The sequence below is a fragment of the Terrapene carolina genome, unplaced genomic scaffold (assembly GCF_002925995.2).
Source record: "Terrapene carolina triunguis isolate 2854851 unplaced genomic scaffold, T_m_triunguis-2.0 Scaffold131, whole genome shotgun sequence".
Taxonomy (NCBI): Eukaryota; Metazoa; Chordata; order Testudines; family Emydidae; genus Terrapene; species Terrapene triunguis.
The window spans coordinates 36931662-36951575 of NW_020664482.1; the positions used below are offsets into that span (position 1 = coordinate 36931662).

General features: G+C 42.0%; 1 long non-coding RNA gene across 2 annotated transcripts in view; it reads left to right on the forward strand.

Moving 5' to 3' along the window:
* LOC112118016 overlaps positions 1–19914 on the forward strand; it is a 27619-nt gene that overhangs the window by 6334 nt on the left and 1371 nt on the right. The window contains exons 2-4 of one of the 2 annotated variants that reach the window (XR_003899840.1): positions 5764–5851; positions 18018–18122; positions 19454–19523. This is a non-coding gene — a long non-coding RNA (uncharacterized LOC112118016). Of the gene's footprint in view, positions 1–5763; positions 5852–18017; positions 18123–19453; positions 19845–19914 lie in introns of those variants that run through there. The other variant, XR_003899839.1, reaches the window with a different exon arrangement.

The following is a 19914-nucleotide window of genomic DNA, read 5'->3' on the forward strand; positions in this document are numbered from 1 at the left end:
GGGGGGGGGGGGGGGGGGGGGGGGGGGGGGGGGGGGCTGTCAGGGTGTGGGGAGTGGTTGGATGGGGCGTGGGAGTCCCAGGGGTCTGTCTGGGAGTGGATAAGGGTTGGGACAGTCAGGGTACAGGTAGGGGGTAAGGTCCTAGGGGGCCAGTTAGGATGGGGAGAGGGTCTCAGGAGGGGGCAGTCAGGGGACAAGAGGCAGGGAGGCTTAGGTAGGGGGTGGAGTCCTGGGGGCAGTTAGGGGCAGGGGTCCCAGGAGGGGGCAGTCAGGGGACAAGGAGCAGGGGGAGGGTTGGGGGTTCTGAGGGGGGCGGGAAGTGGGGGGGGCAGGGGTGGGGCTAGGGCAGGATGGGGGCGGGGCTAGGGCGGGGCTCCTCCCATCCTCTTTTTTGCTTGCTGAAATATGGTAACCCTACAGAATGAGACTATCATAGAGACTCAGGCAAGAGGGGGTGACTGACTGCCCCACCAGACTAAGTGAGCTCTGTGCAATGCTCCATCTGACCATAGAGGGTGCTGTGCCTTCACACATGCATTTGCAGCGCACAGGCTACAAAAGATAAATCATTACTTTCCCTGGTTCAGGTTATGTAAAGGTAGCTCTGTCTAACATAGCAACCAATGCAAACAAATTCTGAGTTTCCCACTGGATTATAAAATAATATACAAGCTGACAAAAAACAAGGGAGACTGGAAATATACAGTTCCCTCCTTCCTTTTGTTAACTATCATATATAGTTTCCCTCCTTCCTTTTGCAATGAATCGCACCAGGCTGTTGTAATGTCTTGGACAATGCTTCCCTGTGTGCTTTAGCCCAGGACTTTGGAATAAATGAAGTAAAAACAATCCAGATTTTAAACAAGCATCATTGTGTGCCAGAGCAAGACACTTTGGGAGTTATTTAGTAAGCTGCATGCAACAGTCCAGAAAAGCTGAATGTACTCAGCAAAGCTACTAGTTCTTAGATATCCTCAAAAGAGTTACCTTGTGGCTCTCCATAATTGTTACCTCTTAGGTGAGCTCCCTATCAAATTGGCTCAGTTTGGAAGTCAAATAGATGATTTTTGTAACGTGAATCCCTGCAATTTCAACCTGGGTTCTGAAGTTCAACCTGGGTTGTTAGTCTCTAAGGTGCCACAAGTACTCCTGTTCTTTTTGCGGTTACAGACTAACATGGCTGCTACTCTGAAACCTGGGTTCTATTGTGTCTCACATGGTCACCAATTATCAAGATTCTAGAATCTGAATGTGGCCAACAATTGTGCTATCAACAGTAGACATTGGGTTTTGTTAGTAAAATAAGAACCAGAGACATTTTAAAGCCACCTTTGCACCTCCACATCATGAGTTCTGCTTTGTGCTCGTCAGCCCACAGTCATGGATTGGGCCTGTGTCTTTAAGAAGCTTACAAACATAATTCATATTATTAAATTATCAGTATTTATATAGTATGAACATTGACAGTTACACAGTCATGTGGAAGAAATTGTACAAGGCTTCCATTCATGCCATTTCCATTGATTTCAATAAGAAAGCCACACATTGAGAGCTTGCAAAATGGAGCTCTACATATAGGGTCAGATCTTCAGCTGATGTAAATTAGCAGAACTACACTGAAGTCAATGACCATTAAAGTAATTGGAGCTATGCCAATTTATACCAGCTGAGGACCTGATCCATAATTACAAAATTTTGTCTTACAGTGAAGGTTTTCTCAGTGAAAATAGACTTTCAGATGGAACACATTTTTTCTTAACCTGCTACTTAGTTACTTTAATCCCCAATTAATTTTAGATCTAAACTTGTATGTAACTTTTCAAATACCTGCCAGAGGACACTGTGTGTCCTACCAATCAGCTATGGAGCAGAGAATACCCTACGGTTGACATTCTGAGATCATGTGCTGCAGCTATATGCATTTTTTTGTTCACATGGTAACAGAATCAAAAGAAAATCATAATGAAGCACAATGGTTGGATTCGGAAATAGATTATAATAACATTCTTCACGAATAATCCTAATGATGGGAAAGAGCTGAACTTGCAGTGGGCCAAATTTATCCCTGGTACAACTCCAATAAAGTTACTAGTACTGCAACAGGGAGGAATTCAATCTATTGGGTCAAGTTCTCTCCGTTCTATTTATGCGACTCCCCACTGATAACTGGGAGAACAATATGGCCCATTCTGTTTAAAATAAGGATTTTTATTGTCACTAACTCTTTGACTTGTTAAAATAATTACTTAAAGCAAATTTGCCCTAGAAATTGATTTTGAAGTTGGATTTATGAGAAAAGATGAGTCCCTGTGATGGTTTAAAGCACAAGAAGTTTCTCTGTAAGTATGAGAAAGGAGGAGTAAAAGGGGGCTTAATTTTACAGCTCCAAGCTGTCCTTTGTCTAAAAGGTAAGACAGGGATTTCCATGGAAACCACTTCACTCCCTTCTCTTCACACAGAAAGAGTTAATTTACATCAGTTTCAGTTCAATTATGATAAATTTGTTTATTCTTATCTTAAAATAATATTCTGTGTCTCTTTCCAAAGCAGGATATTTATACATGTCAAAAAGAACCAAGGAAAATAATATCAGAAAAGGAGTAAGCATTTGTCTGTTTAAATCACAGTTCTTGCTCTTTGTGGCAAACACTTGCATTGCTGTTGTGAAATTCACACCTCTCAGGAGGTAACCTTCTGATAGAATCAGTTGGTTTCTTTCCAAGCATATCCAGCTACCTATGCCATTGTAGCAAATCTCTTTAACTGGAGACAACGAAGAAAGATAATTGTTATCTTTAATTCAAATTGTAATATTTGTATTCTTCCTTTCTCTTGAGGGAAACCTGTTCCATGGATCAGCTTCCGAAACAAGTATGAATCACAAATTAAAAAACAGCTTGTTGTGTTTCAGACTTTCAGGAAGGAGGGAAGCAGGAAGAAAATGGGGCATGTTAAACAGCCTGAACAGTTCTGCATCAAGTCTAATACTTCATTCATACCATGTGGAACGTATTGCTTCACATGAATGCAATGTTACATCTACAGTAACCAAATATTAGAGGGCTCAATAATGGGTTTGCCCTGAGCAAAGAAGGGGTGGTGCTTAAATTGCACCTCACCATGAGTAACCCTGGCAGGCATCAATTCTCTTATATTTTACTTCTCTGCTCTCCTCATAATCTGAGGGGGAAAAATTTACTACAGCCCTTGAAAGAATGCAGCTTTCTTCCTCATTTGTGCATGCCAGTGAGTAGGACTGACCCAGAACTTGCATATAGGTCTGGTGTAGAGCACAGTGCAGCTCAGATACTGCTCTCCAGGTACCTCCTCCTGGATTATGCTCTATACCAGATCTTTGACGGATTCCTCCCTGGGTGCCACCTGGAACTGGGATACCACCGGAACCTCTGATCCACCAGCCGGGGCTCCCTCTCACACTGTGCTGCTGTGACAAGCTGCAAAGCCCTCCAGGTTTGCACTTTCATCAGCATTCCCACAGGTAAGGACACACCCAGCTGCAGTTACATGCAGGCTCTCTAACCACCAGCCTCCTAGCCTAGGACCCCAGAGCAGTACCGTCCTGTCCTGGTCAAATCTGGCCAGTATATGGGTTTAATACCCAGTCTGCCTCTCCCTCAATGTGAAGAGGATCATGCACACATGTGGTAACCAAGCTGAGATTTTCCCCAGATACCTTAGTCAAACGCACACTGGTTTGGATTAAAACATAAAATATGTTCATTAACTAGAAAAAGATAGATTTTAAGTGATTATGAGTGATAGCAAACAGATGAAAGCAGATTACCTAGTAAATAAACAAAAACGCAAAGTGAGCTTAACATACTAGATAGGTAGCAAATTCTCACCTTGAATGATAAGCAACCTCACAGATTCTTAAGGCACAAGCTTCCTTTGCTTTGCAGCCTGGGACCATCACTTCCCCCAGTTCAGTCTTTGTTCCTCAGGTGTTTCCAGGTGTGTTGTTGTAGGGAGAGTGAGATACCATCATGATGTCATTTCCCCCTTTTATATCTTCTTCCCACTTGCTGGAAAGCTCTTTTGCTGCGACCTGGGTCAAACAGTTCCCATTGTGTACTGCTATCTCTGAGAGGTTTCATTGTATGCATTTAATTTCCTCAGTAAGCCATTAACATTGTTTGGCTTTTTACTGTTGTACCAGAAAGGCTGCAACTTCACAACATGTTCAGTAACACATACGTAGCCAAACTTCATAACTCCACATACGATGATAGCATACACAATCCAATGAGATATTAATGTCTAGCAGATCAAGAGTTTTAGAATGATACCTCATAAGGCCTACTTTGTGCAAACATATCCTAATTATATGACAGTGGTGAACAAGGGGGTACCAGGGTGTCACAAGAGCTATACCCAAGATCTGGGTCAGTCTTACTCAGCAGAGCAAGTTGTGAGGTAGGGCCTCACTTCTCTGTTTGACTGAGTAAGTCAAGGGCACAATCTAGCCCACAGTAAACACACTGAGCACTAGTACTTTGCACTTCTCAAGGAGCTTCCATCCAAGCATCTCAAGCCACTATATAAGTAAATTAATGGAACCTCAAAACTCCCCTTTCAGGTAGGTAGATAATATAATTCCAGTTTTATAGGCATAGAGAGACCAGCATCTGTCAGTCTACACCACGTTCTAACTCTGAATGTCACATCCTTATGCTTTCCTATTTACTTCTGCTGTTAGAACACCAAAAATTAGGTCTTCCTGAGTTACCATAACCAAAGAGCAAAGCAGTGTTTTCAGTTTAAAATAATTTAGGTTAGATTAAGAAAAATGACAAAAGTAAAGTCTCCATGAGAGAGCACAGAAATTTGAAGGTGTAAGATGGAAAAAAAATCAAGGACTTAATAGTACCTCATCCCACAGTGCATTTTCGGAAATATGGTGAAATAGATATACCATAGATCTGTTAGTTGTTCAGAGGTAAAATGATGGGCCTGATTCTTATTTCCACTTGTACACACGTTATGGCTCCTTTACACTTCAAGGGCAATCCAAAAGGTCTTTAGTGTAAATGAGAATCTGGTCCAATACATTTATCATAAGCAGAGTTAAAATGTGCTGTCTACCAATTTAATATGGTCGGAGGTTTGCTCTATATTCCTCATATTTCTTAGATGAAGATGGCAACACAACATACAGGTAGAGAAGGGGAAAAAAATATATGGAGATATCCTATCTCCTAGAACTGGAAGGGACCCCAAAGGGTTATTGAGTCCAGCCCCCTGCCTTCACTAACAGGACTAAGTACTGATTTTGCCCCAGATCCCTAAGTGGCCCCCTTAAGGATTGAACTCACAACCCTGGGTTTAGCAGGCCAATGCACTGAGTTATCCATCCCTCCCCCAAAGCCATTATTGCGTTGGCTGGGAATCAAACCCAGGTCAACTACTTGGAAGGCAGGGTTGCTCACCATTATATTGTTGTGGTGAAGTAGGACTGGAGAATAAATCCTGGTTCAGCAGTGTGTGGGAACAGCTACCTCAGGAGACATATTTAGTGTGGATTTAGCTGCAAAATATGAGTTGTGAAATGCAATCCTGGTAATGCTGGTAATGTACCCTAATGGCATTGTCTTTATCCTTTAATATTAATGTTCACACAAAATTTGTATGTAGAAACACACAAGTTGTTTCTGTTCTTGACAAAAAAAAAGTGAACTGAACCCAGCAGTGACTAACATTCATCACCTTTGCACAAAACTACAAAAGCTTTAACTTCTCCAGCTTTATTTCAGATGTTTCCAACAACACCTCTAGCATACTGAAATCAAAGATCAACTCAGACTTCATCAAGGAACAACTATATCTCCAGGTACCTCGTAAGCTGTATATCATGAATTTCTGTTATAGCTACCAGGGATTCAGTTAATAGTGTTACAGCTGGAAGCATTACTTCCCACTTTGCAAGAGAGCCGTCTACAATTTACAAGGCTAGAATGATTAATAGTACCGAATCAGACTCTATTGGCTGTAAAAGATTATATTGGCTGGAATGTACTTGTGAATTCACTTCTGAAAGAGAAATTTGTTAGGTTACAATAGAAAGTATTTGTAGCTGTTACCACTTGTGGAGCATCTTAGAAATATCAGGCTGTATTCATAGAAGAAGAATAACTACTGATAAAATTTCAGTCGGATGAAGTATTCCCTCTGCTGAATCCCCACTGATAGGTGGGCTATTTCATAGCAACGTGCCCAGACAAAAATGACTAAGTAAACAAGTTTTGAAAGCACTTAAACAGAAGACCTCCATTTTCCACATGTTAAAAATGTCACAGGGACTCTAAGGTCTTGTCAGCATGGGAAAGCTTTTTAAGTATAACATTAGATATTTTGGCATCAACTGTGTCCACTCACAAAAGTTCTTTATTTTTATTCATTTAGTATCTTATCCTGCTTTAACTAATCTGCTCTGAAAGTGACATAACTCTGTTCTGGAATAGTTACACCCATATAAGGTCCATGTGGATGCATCCCTATGTCAAATTAACTATACCCCTTCAGGCAGTCCTACCACTGCTATCCCACATTGCATTGCTTCACACCTGTACCAGCCTGTCCATTTACCTGTGTGCTCTCTACTGCTCCAAAGCAGGGCCGGCTCCAGGCACCAGGCACCCAAGCTGGTGCTTGGGGCGGCACCTGGAGGGGGGCGGCGCGGCGCTCCGGCCGCCGGGGGGCGGCCGGAGGCTTTTTTGCCTGGGGCGGCAAAAAAGCCAGAGCCGGCCCTGCTCCAAAGGCACCTTGACCAGATGTCACCTCATTGTTTAAATGCTGGCACACAGCCAGGTGTTCTCCTTTGCTATTCCAGTTTGGCAAGTTCACAAAGCCACAGTGCATTATAGTAACCATGCCCCATGTTTCTGTGTTACCTCATCTGGAGGTCTTGGACCTCCTTGTCCTCTGGGGAGAGGAAAAGGTCCAATCCCATCTTAACACAAGTCATCAGAATGCAAATATCTACATGCAGCTATCAGAGCAAATGCAAAGGAAGACTGTCAGGACATAACACAGTCATGCACCAAAGTCAAGGAGCTCTGGAAGAATAATAAAAACACTAGGAACAAAAACAAGACCTCTGATAATACTCCCAAGACATGTGCATACTCTGAGGAGCTGAATCAGATATTTGCTAAGGAGGCCATTGTGGAACCCGGCTATGTTGTGGATAGTTTGAAAGATACTGAGCTGGCCATGGAGTCCAGCAAGGAGGAGATTTACTCAGATAGCCAAGTTCTCTTTGGCATGCCCAACTCAAGCTGAAGACCCAGACAGAAACAGCCCCAGAGATGACACCTGAGACGGAGGCAGAGAGCTAACCTGACACGGGACATCAACCAGTAAGTATTCTGTGCTGTGTTACAAAAACTGTCTGGGTACTGTGTGCATAGGGGGATTTAAACAACTTAGTCCTGGGTACCAGATGGATGCTGCCATGTTAGGTGAATGTGAGCAGATGGACATGCCTCTCTCTGCCAGCTCAGCTTTTATCACCCTCTCCTCCTCCCACCCTCCAGTGTGTTCAAAATGGTGTCATCTCAAAAGGGTTTATTTCCAGAAATGTGAAATCTCACAACCCTGGATCCAATGTGAAGGGGCGGCTCTATGTATTTTGCCGCCCCAAGCACGGCAGTCAGGCGGCCTTCGGCGGCATGCCTGTGGGAGGTCCGCTGGCTATGCGGATTCGGTGGCATGCCTGCAGGAGGTCCGCAGGTTCCGCGCCGTCAGCGTACCCGCCGCCAAATTGCCGCTGAAACCGCGGGACCGGCAGACCTCCTGCAGGCATGCCACCGAAGGCAGCCTGACTGCCGCCCTCACGGCTACCGGCACACCGCCCCCCGCGGCTTCCCGCCCCTGCCAATGTGTTCCTGCCCTACCCCCTCCCATGCTGCTTAATGCTCCATCTCCTACCCGGTTGACTGTGGGGGTGCTCAATTCCCCCCCCACACACACACACTCAAGATGGCAGCAGCATGGGGTAAAAAAAAAACACAAATATTGCATGGCAACCATGTTTATTGTAGCAGCAGATATAGAAGCAGCAAAAGCAATAAAAGTACTTTGGATCACAGTTTGATCAGTGACCTGAGCTTTTAGCTTCCATTACATTTCCAAATGCATGCTGGAATATGAGGTAAATTACCCAAATTAGGCTACAGGAATATTTCATAATGCATAAAGATTATATAGCTTTTGTGGCTACACCAGTTGCAGAACGCTCTAGCTATTGTCAGCCAGACCCTTGCTATTGTTAACTCCATTACAGCAAAATGGGTTCAGACCAGTTACTGAAAAAGTCTATTTATTTTGCAGTGCACTTTGCACTGACTAGCAGGTGTCAAAACCAGAATTTTGTGGCTACCCATAAGAAATGGTGTTTCCTTTGGGGTGAGCACTATCCTGCACATCTGGGTTGCCCATTGCTTTTTGAACAGAACCTTTTTGTATGTGCATCAGGTTAGCATCCTCCAATGTAAGGACAGCTTGCAAAGGTGCATATGAATTAGTAACTACCCATTGTTCGTATTAACAATGGGATCCTGATACTCAGCAATGTTTCTTCCAGGCTGCCTGACAGCAATTTGAAAATGGTGCTGGATCACTAAAACCTCATGAATTCTAGGGTACTAGGAAATGAATTTGGCAGTGTATTAGTTTGACCTCATTTCCCAGCATTCCAATAGATTCCAGTAGATATCCCACAATCTGCTGTCAGAAAAATCCTAGAATGCAGAGAGTCCAGCAACAGAACATTGCACCCTGGGATATCTGCTGAGAATGCTTTATGGTGATTCACATGGTAAATAGCTTAAGCCAGCAGAAACAAAGCACTGTGGATGCACTCTTTCAGGCATAGTTACACCAGTATTGTTATAGCAGAAAAACATATATGGAAGAAATGCATCCTTCGCTACAATAAAGACCTCCTTTTTATAATCATATAAACTTTCTGTAAATAATGGCCTATTTTTTTTCTTGTCCATCCTTAAAATCACAGTGATAGCTAGCTTATATTTTCTATTTAATTAAGAACTCCTCCTTTAGACTTGGTGGTGGTGGTAGCTATAGCAACGCCTTTAGGCAGTGATGACCATAATACCACATCACACTTACAATTATCAGAGGACAGCTAACACTGACCTTTTATCTAGAGATTTTTTTGCGGTGCTTGGATGATCTTGATTTAGCTTCTCTTCTCCTAAATGGTCTCCAAAGAATTACTTTTTCCCTCAGTATAATGTAAATTAGTAAACCAGTGCTTATAATAATTGTACTTCTAGTCCAAGGAGCAGCGATGGGAATCGTAGAAATGTGGTACTGGAAGGACCTTGATAGTGTATCTAGTCCAGTCCCCTCCACTGAAGCAGGACTAAGTATTATCTAGACCATTTCTGGCAGGTATTTGTCCAACCTGTTCTTAAAAACCTCCAATGACAGAGATTCCACAACCTCCCTAAGTAATTTGTTCTAGTGCTTAACTACCCTGATAGTTAGGAAGTTTTTCCTAATGTCTAACCTAAATCTCCCTTGCTGCAATTTAAGTCCATTACTTCTTGGCCTGTGCTCAGTGGTTAAGGAAAGCATTTTATCATCCTCTTCTTTATAACAACCTTTTATGTACTTGATGACTGCATTCATGAGCCCTCCCCTTAGTCTTCTCTTCTCCAGACTAAACAAACCCAATTTTTTCAATCTTTCTTCATAGGTCATATTTTTTAGACCTCTAATCATATTTTTTGCTTTCCTCGGGACTTTCTCCAAATTGTCCACATCTTTCTCTGAAGTGTGGTGCCCAGAACAGAACACAGTACTCCTGTTGAGGTCTTATTGGTGCTAAGTAGCATGGAAGCATTACGCCTCATGTCTTGCTTACAACACTCCTGTTAATCTAACCATGATTCTAAAGAGCCCTACATCTCTCATGTAAGCTCCTATGCACAGCATTTTTTTTTTCAAAAAGATATCTTTCCAGTTACAGCTTTCTATAGATAAGCAGGAGCTGTGTGGGAAAATTTCACACCCAAAGTGAAGCTGACAAAATTTGCATTTGACGAATTTTGCAGTGAGGTAAAAGAAAATGACACCCTTTACGCAGTGTGGATTTGAAAAATAATTGCTGTAAGCTTAACAGGAATCAGATTCACTTGTTCATGATCTAAACCATGCACACACATTGCAGTTACCAGCAAGAGAGCAGACAGCAATGACCCAGGTCACCACTTGTGTGTGAGATTCCTATACCACCAGAAGAAGTTGATGGTGTGTGATAAATCCAACAGAAACTAGCAGATTATCTGAGCTCCTTGGATTCTCTTGTATACCCACTGGCTTTCAGCTTGTGTAAGCCATTTACACCTGTGCAAAGTGAGTGCAACATGGGTACCAAATCGCAGTGGGGAGGGATTGTGTAAAGGGCCTGGAAAACTCCATTAGCTGGTCAAGGGAAAATTCTCCCAGCACAGGTGTTGTGTATAGTGGCTTTAGACAGGACCCAGCTTGGGGGACAGGACCAGGGGAAGGATGGGTATGTCAGGAATGGGAAGAGGTAAATTTGCAGCACATAGTTGTGTGGAAATTCCGGGTGGAACTGCTACATATAGGCAGCGGGTGATAGGCTGCTGTAATTTTGGCTGCCTAAGTTGCACCTTAGGACCTGGCACTCCCCGAACAGCCCAGAATCAGGAAGGCACAAAGGAGGCTTAAAGTGCCTTTGTGTGCTGCATCACACATTCAATGCTGTTGTTTGTTATCTGCAATGTGGCAGTACCTATAGGCCACAATCAGAGTCTAGGGCCCCATTATGCTAGGTACTGTACACATAATGAAATGGGTCTCTACCCCAAAGAGCTTACAGTGTGAATAGTATTTCACACTCTCTCTCCAGAGCTGTAAATGATTACGTGTTGGCAGGGAGAGGAGAATCAAGACCAAGGTCTCTGGCAATATGCTCTAGGAAAATTCTGTCGCTAACCCACATTTAACTTCTCATTTAACAGTCAGCAGCATTCTACTTACTAACATAATGGGGGCCTTGAAACCAGAGGTAGTGATAGCAAGTGTCAGAGGAAACCATATCAAAGCATAAGAAAGAAGTGGGTACAGGTTTCTTTAAAAAGTACTGTAGTGCTGATGCTGCAGTGGCAGATGGTGTAACAGCTGATGGTTAAATGCTGATGCTGAAACAAATGGTGCTGACATAGCAGATGCTATAATGTGATTGTGAAAGAGCTGATAGTGAAACAGTGAAGGTGAAACAGCAACGCTATAATAGCTGATGGTGAAATTACAGACTCTAAGTGCATCTCTCGGAACTGGTATTTCTGGAAATGGCAATAACCATAGCAGCCCACAAGCTGTTTGGAAGGGCTGGATGGAGGGTAGCCACAGGTCTGAATAACTTGTGGATCGGTTGGCTATTCACAGGGGAATAGAAAACAAGTTTCTTGCTCATTTCTTTAAAGAAAAACAGATCTTTAGGAATAATCTGTTATGACGCAGTCTTCCAGCCCTCCACTGTCCATTCAGCACCTGTCTATAAAAGGTGAGGGACAAACATATCAGCTGCCTGTTGCTCTTTTAGATATGGAGATGGCTAAGTGACAATAGGCTGCCAGCTGGTTGTTCACAATGAAATATTAACTAAATCACCCAACACACACTTTCTCATCTCATTTCAAATTAGTCTGATCTTAAAAGGTGGAGAACACCCTCAACTCCCATTGAAGTCAGAAGTAGTTGAGGTCTCTCAGTACCACAAAGGAATCAGGCTCACTTTTTGTGTAAGCAAACAAGCAACATAAAAAGTGAAACACCCTGGAAAACAAAAGTAATCTCCAAGTTTTGATTCAAAAGTTCACTGTCCTCATTTGCATAAATTGATTGGTGCTTTTACTTTAAAGCGGGATTTTCATACTGGGAGAAACTTTCAAATGGCCCAAGCTGACAATATCAACCCTATCAATACTAGCATATTATTTAATTATGGCAGATATTTGTGTCTAAAGCATGTCTTTCCTGATTTCAAACCCATCATAGTTTATTTGGATTTGGAAGTGAGACATTCATGACATCACATTCATTTCCTTGGCAACAGGTGTGACTTCACAAATGTAGGTTAGGACAACACTGCATGATCCAACAGAAGGACCATTAAGGAATATGGGCCATAACCTGCTCCCAGTTACATCCAGACTAACTAGTGGCAGAATCCAGCTAGATGTTGGTATCTAAATATCTGGAATTATAGCCTGGAGGATAGAGGAAGCGATGAACCAAGTCAGTTGCTCTGTATAGATGTTCTTTGGAAAGTTCATTCCAGTGTGAAAGTCCTTGCTTAAATTGGCTCTAAAATCATTTTTGAAAAGTAATTCTCACTGCAATGTTTTGAGAGGAGGTTCAACTCTGGTCCTAAGGGAGACAGCTGATAGGGGAGGGGATGTAATTTTAGTTATAGTAACAGGGTGATGGCATTTTCAGGAAGGGATCCCACAGAGTTTTGACTAAAGAAGTCTTTCTATCTATGGCACTTAACAGCTACCAAAGAGTTTTCATTAATAGGTTAGTTGGAAACAGTGTTATTTCAGCCTTGTGAGGCAGTATCACTGCAGCACAGCTTCCTTTCCCTTTTGTGACTTTCATGAAAAAATGAGCCAAGCTGATTTGGCCAGAGTTGACTCAGAGTAAGAAAAGCTTCAAGGCAGCAAGTGAATGACAGCTGCTATTTTACCCACTGAGTGCCACAATCCTGAACCGCATCATCTGTTGCACACCAATCCCGTGAGTGAGGCATTTGTAGGACAGTGTTCACAGTGTCTGGTTATACAGGTAGACTACTGTGGTAACAGTCTTCCAAGAAATGATATAATAATACTCTGATGCTGAGCAATTCCAGCCCATATTTAAGTAAATGGGAACTACAGCTGCCCCTCCCTGTTGAAAAGCAGACTCCAGGTCATACAGAGAATTAGAGTCCAAGGTTCAGATCCTCAGCTGGTGTAAATCAGCATAGTTCCATTAATTTCTATTGACCTCACTGACTTTTTCATCAATTGAGGAGCTGGCTCAGAGACAGGACTGGAAACCAGGATTTCTAGTCACTAAGTATGAGCCCAATTATGATCGTATATCAGAAGTAACAAAAATCAACAGTGTTACACCTGTGTGCGATCAGAATTAGCCCTAGCAGATCTCTTTTCCAGAGCCATTTTTTAAGACTATATGTACCAAATGTAGTAGTCTTCATAGATCAGCATGCATAAGCAAAGAATTCTGGGATATCTGGGGGCAGTCATAGCTTGCATTTATTGCCAGCTCAACCTATTTGTATATTCACATTGCTTAGATGACTTTGCAAACTTATTACCATCCTAGTCAGTGTTCAGTGCTCCAGCTCACTTCATGTATATAAAAATCTTCATGTATATAAAAAAAGACAAATATCTTTGGGTAAAATCGTCATCAATTCTTTTATTATTCATTAAAATAACATTAATCATAAACCTCTTTTTGGCATGCATGTGGATATAATATGTAGTTCCAAAGGAATTATGGATTAAGGGGGACTTAAGCTCAGAACACTTGGTTCTCTATGAACATGCTGTGTTCATTATGTTAGATTTATTGTGAACTATTTTCTTTGGCGTTATTAAAAGGGAGTGATAGTAGAGTTTCACGTTTATTTGAAAATGATTAAAGTAAAATTTTCACCTTGAATAAAACAGCAGCAACATATTAACAATTTTTATTATGCCCACAAGGGAAATTTCTCCTCAATGATTGGAGATAATCCTCTGAAATCTACCAGCTGCTGATTATATTAACCATGGAAAAGTATATGTTTGCTCCTCCACAGTGTTTTAAACATTACACTGTTAAGGTTGTTAATATCTCTGCTATCCCCATATACGTACGGGTAACTTTGTGATCACTGCACTTCCACTATTGGGTCTCAGACTTTTGACGGGTTTACATTAATATTCTAAGACTCATTACTGATGTAAAAACTCACTGGTTTATTGAACATAACATGTCTGGCCTCCTGTCTGCATAGTCCTAATTAAAACTCCTAAAGTCCTGCACCGGTGTATGCTGTGGGTGTTGTAAAATCTGACATGGATTCTCTGAGGATTCTACTGCAGTTGATCCAGTGTCTTGGTCTGAATGTGCAAGGCATTTTCCAGCATATAACACCTTCCTCCCTTGAGTTCTCTGATGTCATTCCCAGAAGTATCCCCACGATAGGCACATTGGGTTTAATTCCCCTCTTGCTTGCCTCAGTTTTACACACTGATATAAGTTAGAATACAATCAGCACCAATAGATTTCAGTGAATGATCAGGGATGAATATGGCCCAGTAGTTCTGAAGATGGGGGGTAGAAAGCAAACATTGTATCAGTCCCATCCCTGAACCCACCAAGGATTTGTAGATAAGTATGTCACATAACACTTACCTTATCTGCAGGTCAGAAAATCATTCCTGAGTTTGGCAGAGCCAATTTCCATAACTGAGCTCTGCTTGTTCGAAGAAAGAGTTACATTAACGTCTTTATAAGATAACATACAGGGCAGTGTTTTTAATAGGCATCAAAACTCTTTTCTTTTTGTATTAACTAAGTCAGGGGATGTGCTGGCCGCGGCTTCCCGCCGCCCCCATTGGCCTGGAACGGCGAACCGCGGCCAGTGGGGGCCGCAATCGGCCAAACCTGCCGCGTCAGCAGGTAAATAAACTGGCCTGGCCCGCTAGGGTGCTTACCCTGGCGAGCCGCGTGCCGAACGTTGCCAACCCCTGAACTAAGTGTTTGTAGTCCTCCTTAAGGAATATGCTAAATCTTGTGTCAACGGGCATAAGTCATGTGCAAACCTCAGGTTGAGAGGAGTGTTTGCCTTTACTCAGTGCTGGAATTCATCTGCCTTCATTGGCCTCTCAGCATCACCACTTTTATTCAGCCTGACATCCAATCATAAGAAGTGTTGGTGCTCTGCCTTTGCAATCCCAGGAGGTATAATTCTGCAACTTGGCTTATTCTATTGGCCATGGCTTCCTGGAAGCTTCATGAAAAAATGCCCTCATTTGGTCTTAACTCCCTTAAGGCCCCCTGCCCTTGTGATTTCCCTGTTATAATGGCCTTGGCAACCTTTGGGCTTCACAATACAATTTATTTGTAACTTCCCTTTCAGGCAACTGTGGGATTTTTTTCTAATGTTTAAAGAGTTTTCCAGCATCTCCAAAGACGAGAACCTCAGAGGTTAGTCCTATTCCTGACCTGATATTTCTGGGATCAGACTTTTTCATTTCTTCATTGCAGCTGTGAGGCCATTCTCAAATTTAATTTCACATCAGCAACAGTTGGATTTATTTTTCAAATATCTTTTCATACAGAAAACACTTTAACCACTGTCTCCTTGAGAAATTACAGCATCTCACAGAAAGCCAGTATTAGTTTTCTGAACTGTTCGGAAACCTCCTAAACTGCAGTCCTGGTCTTCTCAGATTGCCTTCAGATCATATACTTCCAGAGCAAAGACCTTTTCCCTGTTTCTCTCATGTGAACCTTCCTACCAGCTGCTCCTTGCTACGCCCAAAACTTTAATAACATGCCTGACTGCATTTGGAGGTATAGTCCCTCTTAGGTGTATAAATGACTAAAAACCCTTTACTTTGCCTGTCTCTACTAAATATTTCTGGGGTCCAAATAGTTGTGTACTTAGCTATGTAATTGTTATTACTTTGCTTTCTATGTACTGGATCTTTAAATCTCTGAGGACTCTCTATACAGGTTCTTGTACCATGCTTGTGCCTTCCAGTAGTGCATTAAGCTACATGTCTAACATCTGCCATATGTTGTTTTCTCATCTTCTGCTGTCTGTTAGAGGCAGGCACCATTTTGAGTTCATTTCAGTGCAGTCTATTAGAGGTGCCACTGTATGTTCCTCCATGGAGATTTCATTTTTTGTTATTGTTTTATGGTTCTCTTACAGACAAATCTAGCTCCTTCCTCTCCCTCCACAGAAAGCACCCCTGCTAGGAGAACTAGTATGGTTCCAGAGGTGTGAACTGGAGGCCACATCTGGAATATTGTGTCCAGTTTTGGGCCCCCCACTACAGAAAGGATGTGGGCACATTGGAGAGAGTCCAGCGGAGGGCAATGAAAATGATTAGGGGGGTGGGGCACATGACTTATGAGGAGAGGCTGAGGAAACTGGGCTTATTTAGTCTGCAGAAGAGAAGAGTGAGGAGGGATTTGATAGCACGCAGCCTTCAACTACCTGAAGGGGGGTTCCAAAGAGGATGGAGCTCGGCTGTTCTCAGTGGTGGCAGATGACAGAACAAGGAGCAATGGTCTCAAGTTGCTGTGGGGGAGGTTTAGGTTGGATATTAGGAAACACTATTTCACTAGGAGGGTGGTGAAACACTGGAATGGGTTACCTAAGGAGGTGGTGGAATCTCCATCGTTAGAGGTTTTTAAGGCCCGGCTTGACAAAGCCCTGGCTGGGATGATTTAGTTGGGGTTGGTCCTGCTTTGAGCAGGGGGTTGGACTAGATGACCTCCTGAGGTCTCTTCCAACCCTAATCTTCTATGATTCTATCATATGGGCACTGCAGACAGGGAGCAACTCGCAGCATGCAGGGACAGTTCTGATGGCTCCACTCAGTGTAAGTATGATCCTTCAGTGTTATTCTGCCTTGATAAAGGTTGCTAATCCAATCGCCCTCCCTGCTGGCAGTGTCATAGGGAGGAGGGAATGTTGCCAGGATGCCCCTGAATTACACTGATCCTCAGCTGTATTTTCAGCCCTTTGAGGCCACCATAGCCAAGGTAAATTAGAGCAGTTCTCAGGCTGCTCCTACAAAGCACCGTGGATGGAACTGCAGCAGGTTCAGAGTAGTGCCAGAGTGCAATTTAACCTCCCCCGCCACACACACACCCCACAGATTTATGCCCTGTACAGCTTAGCTACATCCCAGGAGATTCGGTCCTTGGTTTCTGCTGAAGTAACAAAACAGCAGTGAGAGTGCCTCCTCTACAAAGCCTTCTGTTTTGCTCATAACATTCATGGCTGCTTCTCTTGTGCTTCTCTCCATTACTGGAATTTTAAGAGTGAACTGTGGGAAGCCATTCTTTTTCAGCATTTGACTGGGTTTTGGTATCATTTGCTCCAACTAACAAGTAGATTAATAAATACATTGAGAGGCAGAGGTGTGAAAGCAAGAGAATTCCAAAACTTTAAGAAAAAGCCTTCCCTGATGAGAGATTTTTAGTAGACTTTAAGAGAATTTGCTGTAGAAGGGGAGAAAGGGTAAATCTTAGGAGTATTTGGGCTCCGCGTGGGAGGATTATGGAGGGGTTGAAATCCAGCTCCCAATATGGTTCCCCCCTGGGGCTGATACTCTGCAGGCCCTCCACATTCACTAAGTTCAATGGCACTGGAGGGTGGCCAGCACTGTTGCAGGGTAAGGTCTATAATGAATAAACATCCTCATTTTAAATCACTACAGGCTCCTGCTTTTGCATTTCAAGCCCAAACCTAGTTCTCCAATTTTCAGTTTAGCTCCTTTGAGGTCTAGAAAAATCTATGTAAACTGCAAAAGAGGGAGGGGGTGGATTTAAAAAAAGAAAATCACTAAAATGATGCACAGAGACACACGGAGAGGGAAAGTGACCTTTGGTTAGGCATCCAACAGTGCACAGAAATTCTAAAGTAGTTTACTTTGAAGTGGGTTTCTGTCAGAGGGATTTTCTAGCAGCAAAATCAGGCACTTAGCAGGGATTGCATATAATTTCCACTCTCCACAAGTGTAAAGCTTCAAACTTAATAATTGTTTTTTTCTATTCAGCACCAATAACCAATGCCCTTGGTCATTAATAATGACTCATTCTTCACCTGCACTCTTTGAACTACATTTGTCATTGACTTACCAGCCTTTAAAAGATCTCAACCTGTCTGATTTCTTGTGCATTGTCTTTCATTTTCTAAGCCATTTTCTCCAGAACTGACACACCTTAGGAGCTGACATTTACTTAGGATACCTTTTGTCAGAAATGCTTTTGGAGTGCATTTGCAACTATTTACAATGTTGAAGGTATGTTATGCTAAATTGCTTATTTCAATCTTCAGTTAAGAACATCAGGGTCAGGAATGTTAGGACATTAATCTTCTTTTGCTGACCTCTCCAGCACCAGAAGACTTTGCCAGATACTAGGTAAAGTAATTCAGCTTGAAGACACCCTATTTGTCAAAAAGGTTTTCTGGACATTAATGTATCTTACTAGAAAATCTGCAGCTGGCATCTGTAAAATATCCTAGTTTAACATCCAACCAAGCAGCACAACAGAAGCCAGTAGAGTCCACTTGTGAGGTGAGGAACAAAAATGTCTTTCTGCAGTACAGGAATACCACCATTCTGAACTATTAGCGGGATTATATTGGGATTTCTGTCTATTAAGGACGCTGATATAGAAGCTGTTTCAGTGCTCATCTCTGTTTACACTTGGACATGGCTGAAACCATCTGGAAAGCAGTAACAGGGAGCTCACACTCTTACTTTCCACACATAAGACAATAAGAACTATCATACTGGAAAAGACCAATGGTCTGTTTAGTCTGCTGTTACATCTCCAAAAATGACCAAAGTCTGATGGTCCAGATGCAGATAAACCCCCAAAATGCACCTAACTTTACAAAGGGAAAATTTCTTTCTGATCCTAACCAGAAACTAGGTTATGCCCTTGTAATATTATCCTAGCCTAGATAGACTGCATGCGCTATTTTTATTCATTAACTATTCTTATTCATATTGGCCATACCAAGTCTTGTGGCTAAAAAGAAATTTTCTGTTTCAAAATCTGCTAGAACCTAAATGCCATGCACACCTCAGTTGCAAAGATTAATGTGAAAAATGCTAATGAAGGGACCCAATCCTGTTCCTGTTGGAGTCAATGTGAGTTTTGTCATTGACTTTAATCCAAGAAAGATTAAGCCCTTTTAGAAAAATAAAATAAAAATTGAAGCTGACATCAAAGATCTAAACAATAATTAAATAATATTTTTATAAAGGGAGTCATCATTTTACAATTTGTTTCAATGCCTGAAGTGCATGTCAGAGAAAGCCTACTTCATCCTAGCGGATGAAAGTTAAAAAACACAATTAGAAGGCAAACTAAGAGCTGGTTATGGACATATGGTTGATAGAATTATTAAGTGATATATAAGAATGTTGAAAAGATAGGCAACCAGTGCAGACTAATGTACCATAAATTGGAAAAGCTTCATAATCAAATATTTATGGCTCTCTCTGCAGTGTTTGAAAAATTAAATTATTAAAAGCAAATATTGTAGCAAATAGGTTTCCATCTATCTCAATAAAAGTTACATTTCACTATCACTGTCACGTTATTACTTTTTTGCTTTCAGTCTTTTAAGATTGAAGAGAACGGTAACAAACTCCGGTAACAAATCAAAGCTTTTCAGTGTAATTTACTTGGTGAGTAATTTCTAATTGATTCAGACTGATGGGGCTGCACAGTTTGATGTATTGCTGAAGCGAGAGATACTTTGGACCAAGTAAATTTATAAGCATCTCTTCTCCAGAGAAAAATGGCTGCTATATTTCATTTTGTCATTCTTAGCTGTAACAATGTACTTGTGTACCTACCTATGTGGACCCTTTTTATTATTATTATTTCAAAAGAAAACCAAATAGCATGTACACCTGTCATCAAATCAGTTCCCTTCACAAAGCAGAGAAGGAGAAAGAAATATTGGCCTGAATCACAAATGTGCAGAATTAGAGAGAGAGAGAGAGAGAGAGAGAGAGAGAGAGAGAGAGTGTGTGTGTGTGTGTGTGTGTGTGTGTGTGTGTGTGTGTGTGTGTG